The sequence below is a fragment of the Camelus ferus genome, chromosome 1, assembly GCF_009834535.1.
Source record: "Camelus ferus isolate YT-003-E chromosome 1, BCGSAC_Cfer_1.0, whole genome shotgun sequence".
NCBI lineage: Eukaryota > Metazoa > Chordata > Mammalia > Artiodactyla > Camelidae > Camelus > Camelus ferus.
Window position 1 is genome coordinate 113,425,669 of NC_045696.1, and position 8,498 is coordinate 113,434,166.

At 43.4% G+C, this 8,498-nt stretch overlaps 1 non-coding gene across 1 annotated transcript; it reads left to right on the forward strand.

Moving 5' to 3' along the window:
- Positions 1-5,681: 5,681 nt before the first annotated feature.
- TRNAD-AUC lies at positions 5,682-5,754 on the forward strand. Its single transcript has one exon. It is a non-coding gene; the product is annotated as a tRNA-Asp (tRNA).
- Positions 5,755-8,498: the final 2,744 nt, after the last annotated feature.

Here is an 8,498-nt window from a genome sequence, read left to right on the forward strand (position 1 = left end):
GGTTTGAGAGTAAAGGGCGGGGTGGATGGAGGGATAAATTGGGATTTGCAGATACACACTACTATATATAAAACAGATAAACAGCAAGGTCCTACTATATAACACAAGGAACTATTTTCAGTATCTTGTAATAGCCTATAATGGAAAAGAATGCATATACACACATATATATGCATATATATATATAACTGAATCACTATGCTGTACACCGAAAATTAACACAACATTGTAAATGTCAATTAAAAAAAAAGACTACTAGGGCATTTTGTAAGACACTAGAGCTATAAAAACAAGGAATACCCAGTCTCTGATCTCTATATGCTCACAATTGGGGAATGGTGGGGTGGGGGACAGATACATAAATTATATGACCAGGTTTCCTAAGTGCTATGGGCTGAATCATGTCCCCCTCCCCCAAAATCCATGTAAGTCCTAACCTCCAGTACCTCAGAATGTAACTATATGTGCAGATATGATTTTTAAAGAGGTGATTAAATTAAAACAAGGTCATGAGGGTGGACCCTAATCCAATCTGACTGGTGCATTTACATGAAGAAGAAATTTTGGACACAGACAGGAACAGAGGGAAGGTGACCTAAAAACACAAGGAGAACACCTTCTACAAGCCAATGAGAGAGGCCCAGAGCACCTCCCGACCTCACAGCCCGCAGAAGGAACCAACCCCGCCCACACTCTGATCTTGGACTTCCAGTATCCGGAACTGCAAGAAATGACTGTGTTCGCTAGGGTCACACCCCTGGCAAACTAATACCCCAAGCTGTGTTCTTCCAGAGTAGTGGTTCTCAGTCTTTCAGCAGCATCCGAATCCCCTGGAGGGTTTATTGACGCAGACGGGTAGGCCCCACCCCCAGAGTTTCCGGTCCAGGCGGTCTGGGTGGGACTCTAGAACCTGCATGTCTAACAAGTTCTCCGGTGCTGCTGGTGCTGCTGGTTTGAGCGCTACTCCTTAAGAAACATGGTTCTAGGGGTACAAATTAAAGATAAAGGCTGGATCTAATCGGGCAGAGTCAAGCTAGGAGGCCTCTCGGTCTCTCCTCCCTGAGTCTAAAACAGGAAGGATTCAAACCTATGTAAGCCTCAGGTGCACTAACAGGAGGTGAGCGGCCCGGGGTGCTGGCCCCGAGGGAGGACACAATTGCAAAAGCTGCATCTTGCAGCAGTCCCAAACTTCAGTACATAGTGACCCTGTCCGCTACTGAAACACGGCCATGACTGAGACCAGCAATCCTCCTGCATTGAGAAGGCCATCAGGCGGGTGGGTGGGGGTCAGGGGTGTTCTCTCCCGTCCAATCAGAGGCAGAGGACTGGGGGGAGGGGACAAAAGGACTCCCCTCTCTTGCCCTCCCTACAACCCAGGCTACTTACTGAGCCCCTGCTGCAAAGTCACACCTTAGAAGTCCCAAGCCTGACCCTTCTCTGGCCGTCCCTTCTCAGGCCAAGCATGACTGGAACCCGTTCCCCCTTCTAGATCAGCTCCAAATCTGAACTCCCTGCCCGAGTGGTCCTGGGCTGCTCCCTGCACAAGCCTCTTTCCCTGGTTCTCCCAGCCGGACCACACTGCCAGTATCCAAAGCTCTGGGCCCCAAGGATGCTAAAGGGGCTTGAACACAGCTTGGACCTAATCGTCAGGGTATGTGAGAGACTGAGCAGTGGCTGGTAGTTGTGGTCTAAGGAGCCCTAATCCGTAGCATTTACTGATTTCCAGTGTCAATACTCCCACCCATGGCCAATTTCAAGATACCACTGTGAAGTCCACAGGCTCACAAAATTCCTGAAAAAATAGCTCCTCCTGCTGTGGGACAAAGGCAGCCGTGGGAGAAGAGCCAGGGCAGGCTGGGGGCCTGATCTGTGTTTTTGCCCCCACCGTGCATTTGTTAGAGGTAAGCCAATGGCAACATTTCTGTATCAACTAGGATGCTGCTCTGGTCGCCACTGACTGTAACTATTATTGATGAGCTCACAAAGGAGGACCCTTCCTTCTCCCTGACAGCATTCCATGCAGAAGACAGTCCTGTCGGTTGCCTATCCAACGGCCATTCTCCAACTCCTTGTTCTTTCTGGAAGAGCTGCTGCTCTCTACAGAGGATGAAAAAGATGTTAAATACTTGCTTTCCAGGGTCCCTCGATGCATGAGACTCTATCTGGCCAGTGGGAGCTGAGAGGTGAAGTCTGCTGGGGCCTCCGGAGAAAGGCTCCCCCCTAATAAACAAGAGGAAGGTCTCTCCTCTTCTCTGGACATTGCGCTTCTGCTGTGGTGCCTGACGGCGGTGCCCTCTTGCAATGTTACAAGCGTGTACCAGTTGACAAAGGAGGATCAGAAGCTCCTGGGTTTGGTTTTGTTTTTATTCATTGTGATAAAATACACATCATAAAATTTACCACCTTAACCATTTCTAAGCATGCAGTTCAGTAGTGGTAAGTACAATCACACTGTTGTGCACCCGATCCCCAGAACGTGTTTCATCTTGCAAGACTGAAACTCTGAAACATCTCTCCATTTCCCCCTCCCCCTTCACCCCCAGGTAACCACCATCCTACTCTCTACTGTCTGTCTCTATGGATGTGACTACTCTTAAGTACTTCATAAAAGTAGAATCATACAGTATCTGTCCTTTTGGGACTCGCTTATTTCACTTAGCATAAGGTTCATCCATGTTGTAGCATATGTCAGAATTTTTCTTTTTTAAGGCTGGGTGATAGCCCCATTGCACGTCTGTACCACATGTTGGGATCCATTCATCCATCAATGGACACTTGGGCTGTTTCCACCATTTTGCTGTCATGCATCATGCTGCTATAACATGGATGAACAAGTATCTTTTCAAGACGCTGCTTTCAATTCTTTTGGGGGTGATCCCAGAAGTGGCCTTGTTAGATCATATGCTAACTCTATTTAAAAAAATTTTAAGGGCTGCCATACTGCTTCCATAGCAGCTGTACCAATTTACATCCCCACCAACCGTGCCACAGTGGGTCCAATGTTTTCACATCCTCATCAAAACTTATTTCCCTTTTTTGTTTGTCTGTTTGATGACAGCCAATCTAATGGATGTGAGGTGGACTCTGGGGTTCTTGATGGCATTTAGAGCCACTGAACCAACCTGCATTTTCCCTGCCTCCAGGTCTTGTGTAGGAAATAAGTAATAAATATCCTTATTGTTTTATTCCCTTTTAGATAGGTCTTAGGTCGTAGGCATCTTCTAACTGATGCACTGCCCTTTCTGTAAGACCCCAAACAGAAAGGATTAATTCTCTTCATGATTTAATTCTGTTTCTCACACTTTCCATCATATACTGCTTTCTCCACTCGGAACGTAACACTAATTTCACTTTGGGGTCAAGTCGCAATATAGAGTTACTGCAAATACAAAGGAATGTTCATAACAGCTTTATCTGTAGTAACTAAAAACTGGAAACAGCCCAGATATTCATCAACAGGAAAAAAAATACTTTGGTACATCCATACAAAGGAATACAATTTAGCAATAAAAAGGAACAAAACTATTGTTATACACGAATGATACAGATGAATTTTAAGACCGTCACGCTGTTCTTAAGATGCTGAATAGAGAAGCCTATACCAGAGAGTCATATGGCAATGGTTCCATTCATATGGTTTTAGAACAGGTCAATCTAATCCACGGTGGAAGAAATCAGAGCAGTAGTTACTGTCTCTGTAGAGGTGGGGGTTGCCTCAAAAGATTAGATTAGATTACATTAATCCTTTCTGTTTGAGGGTGATGGTAATGTTCTATGTCTCAGTTGGATTTAGGGTCACAAAGGGAGAATGCATTTGTCAAAACAGAGTGGTAAGCGTACCTAAAGTTATGTGCATCTGTCTATAAATCTTACATCAAAAGAACAAACTGTAAATTAATATTCAACTCTAGCAGGCTATATGCAAGCTGAAAATTTTAGGGGGCAGTTTACGGATGACTGCCATCTACTTCACTGAAGTATTTTTTAAAAACCCAAGGTGGATTGATGGATGGAAGGATGGATAGGTATGTGATAAACAAGTACAACAAAATGGGAAGGGTAGAATATAGGTGGTGGATGTCTGGGAGTTCACTGTAAAATGCTCCTAACTTGACCAGCTAAGAGGGTTTGGAAGTGACAATAGGTTGAAAGTTTGGGTTTTACATGATAAAAATTTCCCTGACTTCCTTGGGTGTTGGAGTAAAATTAAAAGGATTTAGAAGAGATAAGAGAATCAACTACAGAAAATTTTACACTCTTTTACACCTGTACTACAAAACTGTTGTTTGTTTGTTTGTTTGTTAGGAGCAAAAACTGGAAAGCGATGCTGTTCAGGGAAGGTTTCAGCTTGAGCCCCAGCCGTTCACCTAGAACTTCAGGGCCTCGGTTCCATTCACATAGTGAGCTACAGGGTGATCTGTCAACCTTTAGCCCACACTCCCCAACACATTCACACTCTGGCTTTTTTTCTTTTTTTAACTGTGTTGTTTACGTGTCCTCGTCTCACAGATGTGAGCCTTGGAAGGGATGCTGGAGGGCATATGGTCCAGTCCCTCACTTCACAGAGAACTGAAACCAGGAAGGGGAAGGGAACTTCTATAGGCCATTGAAGAGCAGAATAGGCAACTAGCAAGGCATCCTCAGTCCTCAGTCAAATTTTAGTTTGGGGAATATTCAGAACTAAAAAACATGGAATTCTTCCTTCCCTTCCAGGGTACTGATTTTTACTACCTAGAAACATCACGCCCGTTACTTTTGCCCTTTGTGGTAGCAGCTTACCCGGACAATGAAAACACCGACTGGAACATGGAGGACCGTCCCTGTATGTTCTCGACTGAGGGACTAGGGATGAGACATGGACTGTCATCTCTGTCCCTTGTTTTAGATTCTCCTGAGGAAGCTACTGGAAACCAGCAGTGTCTGAAGGTGGAGGTCATCTGAGTCAGTCCTGACGGACAGCGCAGTTCCCGGCTGAGAAGGACCTAAATCAGGAACCACCCCCTCCGTAGCGGGTCCCCTCACTTCAGCCTGAGCCACCCAGGCTGAGCAGGGGGAGCCCCTCCAGGGCCTCCCCCAACCAGGGACGCCTCCTTTCTCCTCTCTCCTAAGGAAAACAATGACCTCATGTCTGTACATCTCATTTAGTCTTGCAACCACTTCAAATGGTTTATCCTTTTTACAGATGAGAGGAAAACTTAATTAGGGGTCGGGGTGGGGGATAACATTAAACTACCATGTACTGAATCCTTGACTAAGAGCTTCCCCTTTACCCAGACAATCCTGTAACAGCTCCACACCTGCACAGATCAAAGCAGACTAAAAACCACCCTGCGAGGAGACACCAAGCCTGGCATTCCTCGATCGCACTGACAGCTGAGAGCATGAGAGCAGACTCTGGGGCCCACCCCCCACTCAGCAGCTGTGCCACCTTGAATAAGTTACTTAAACTCTCCAAGCCTTGGTTTTCTTTATCTAGAAAACCCCTTCTTGGGATTAAGTAATAGAGATATGCTGGTAACATTTAACAGCTGGCTCCCTGGGGAGGAAAAATGTATATGAGTGTGTATGTATGTATGTGTGATTTTTACTGAAAGGATATACAGCACATAATTTATAAAATATATAATACTCTTTACTCTAAATTCCATACAATTAGTTCTCACAGAATGCAATCCTTGGGGGAGGGTATAGCTCAACTGGTAGAGCACATGCTTATCATGCATGAGGTCTTGGGTTCAATCCCCAGTACCTCCATCAAGTAAGTAAATAAGTAAACCTAATTACTTCCATCAAAAAAAATGAAAAAATAATTTTAGAATGTAACAATGAATATGTGTATGTTCATGTATAACTGAAAAATTGTGCTCTACACTGGAAGTTGACACAACATTGTAAATTGACTATAACTCAATAAAATAAAATTAAAAAAAATAAAGAATGCATTCCTTTATTTTTGCCAAAGTTGCAACTGACAAACAAGTATAGTTCTGGCATGAATGTTGACTGATATGTTAAGTATTGTTAATACAGTAAAACAAACAATAAAAACTATGTCAGAACTTGACTTGTTTATCAATGATGTGAGAAACTTCTTTGCTGAATCAGATAATAGCTTTCAAATACTGGACTATTCAATTTTCTGTGCTATTTGCAATGGTTAACAGCAACAGACATGAGACACAAAAAATTTTTAACTTTAATCTGTATTGTTAAAATTTTCTCTATCACTTTAAGTCTAGAAAATCAACCAAACAAAAAAATCGAGCCCTGATTCATACGTAGCATTTGCAGCTTTTCACTGTATAAATAACCCCACCGTGGCCAGCACTTAGCAGGGCGTTGGGAAGAGATGGGTATACTGTCAGTGTACCCCCGTCATGCATGTAACACGCCAGACACATACACATACAGGTACTGACTCTCAAAAGCATTAACAATAAATTTAAAATAATTAGAAAGTAATGAGATTTTAGTATTACCTTCTCAAATATAATTCAATTGTAAGTTTATATAATTTAATTTGTAATAATGGTTATGTTTCTAACAACCAGCTCTCTGAATTCCTGGAAACATCACACCACACCTCAGAAGCCCCTCAAGCCTCGCGCCGGCAGCCCAGGGCTAGAACGGTAGTTGCTGGCAACCATCAGTCCTGACGCTGTGACCGGCGGCCATCTGCTCCGTGGGCACAGCACAACTTCACAACACTGACCGGGTTAGTGCCCCAGATTTTCATGGAACATCATTTTGTATTTGGATTAAAAAAAAAAAATCTGAAACATAGGTAGATGTTCAATAAATGTGTGCTAGTAATGCATGGCTAAACCATCAATCTATTCCTCAAAAATCCCGTCAGATAAAACAGCTTAGAAAAAAGAGCAGCCGTTGCAGGGGCAAATGATCAAGAGAGAATGAAAGTGTAGGTGCTTTCCACTTTGGAAACTACCCTACTTGTTTTTAACTGCAGAACCTGAACAGGAAATGAAATGCCTATGGTAGGAGGGAAAAAAATAGATGAAAATTTACAAGCAAAACAACAAAGTAATGGGGGTGAGAGGCACTGCTGAGGCTAAGGATAAGGAGAGTTCAGAGAAAAGTGAAGCAATACAACTTACCTTAGACACGTTGGAAGATCATGTTCAAGTCTATGTACACCAGTAGGGAAATGGAGAGGAATCAAATTAGGAACACCATACTTACCTCAGGTATCTTGCGGATTTTTTTAAACACTGATCTCACCCTCTTTAGTAATTTATATTAAAACATAGGGTAAATGCGAATTCTGAGCACATGTTTACGTCCTGGGGAATGTGCCCCATACAAAGCCTTCTGGAGTACTTCGGAGCTTCCTCCAAGACCGCCATTAGGGCTCCTACACCCATTCGATTCAATGTGTTGTTCTAAGTGGATCTGCTAGTCTAGTGTCTGAAAAATCACCCCAAAGCAACCCCCTTTCCCGTCGTGAAGAGCAACTCTGACGAGGCTCCTGGACAGGCCGCAGTTGTTCCCCAGCTTTAGGATGGACTAAGGATTAAGAAAAGCAAATGGAACAAATTTTAACAGGCCCAGCAGAGTGCAAAAACTGAAACCAGATCCGTGCACTGGCTGTCTTTACACGTATACTTAGCTGCAGCATTTCCAAAATTCGGAAGGATTTCAATCTATTTTGTTTTCCATCAACCACACATATTGAGAGTTCAATGTTTCTTATGCAAAAAAGGTGCAAAATACGATACAAATTTGTACAGTAATCCACAGAATATGGTCAACATTCTGATCAAAACCCAAAGTATGGTTAACAGGGTTTTTTCCCTCCTGAAAGCATACTTTCCAAGGAGCCCGAGAAGAGTTCAGCAAAGAAAAAAACGGGGGTTATTTGGAAAAACAGCATCCCACTGAGCCCTTCCTTACAGGACTCTCGATGCACGTTTGCTCGTTAGGGAACAGGAACAACACAGAGATGTCTCGGTAACCTTGGTCAGCCCAGTATTTCCAAACTCACTCAGTAAAGCAGCCCATGTCTTCCACCTAACATCAATTCACACTCAGAGAGTAGTGGACAGTACTGGTCTTGCCAACAAGTGCAGGGAATGCTCATTTAAGTAACTATCTTAACTTTGCCAGCATGGCTGCAACCACAAGGAAAGGGAAAAGGAGGCGGTGGTCTTGCTGAGGCTCCTTATCCCATTAAAGACCAAGGCTGAATCTTGACTAGATCAGGTACCCCACCTGCCTTCCTCTCTCACCATCCCTTCCCAGAAAGACTATCTTATCACAGCAAACCGCTATTCAGTGGGCATTAAAGAAAACAGTAACAATCGTTGTTAAAATCTCTAAACTTTATAGTCTTTCTTTAAAAAAAAAAAAGCCCTGCATATACATACCCCCCCATGCTGAATGAGAGATTTATGTAAGAGATCCTGCTATGGTCAAAGGAAAGGAGTAAGTTATAAATGGTCTTACAAAAAAGTCAAGATAGAAAGATACCAGAAACTACA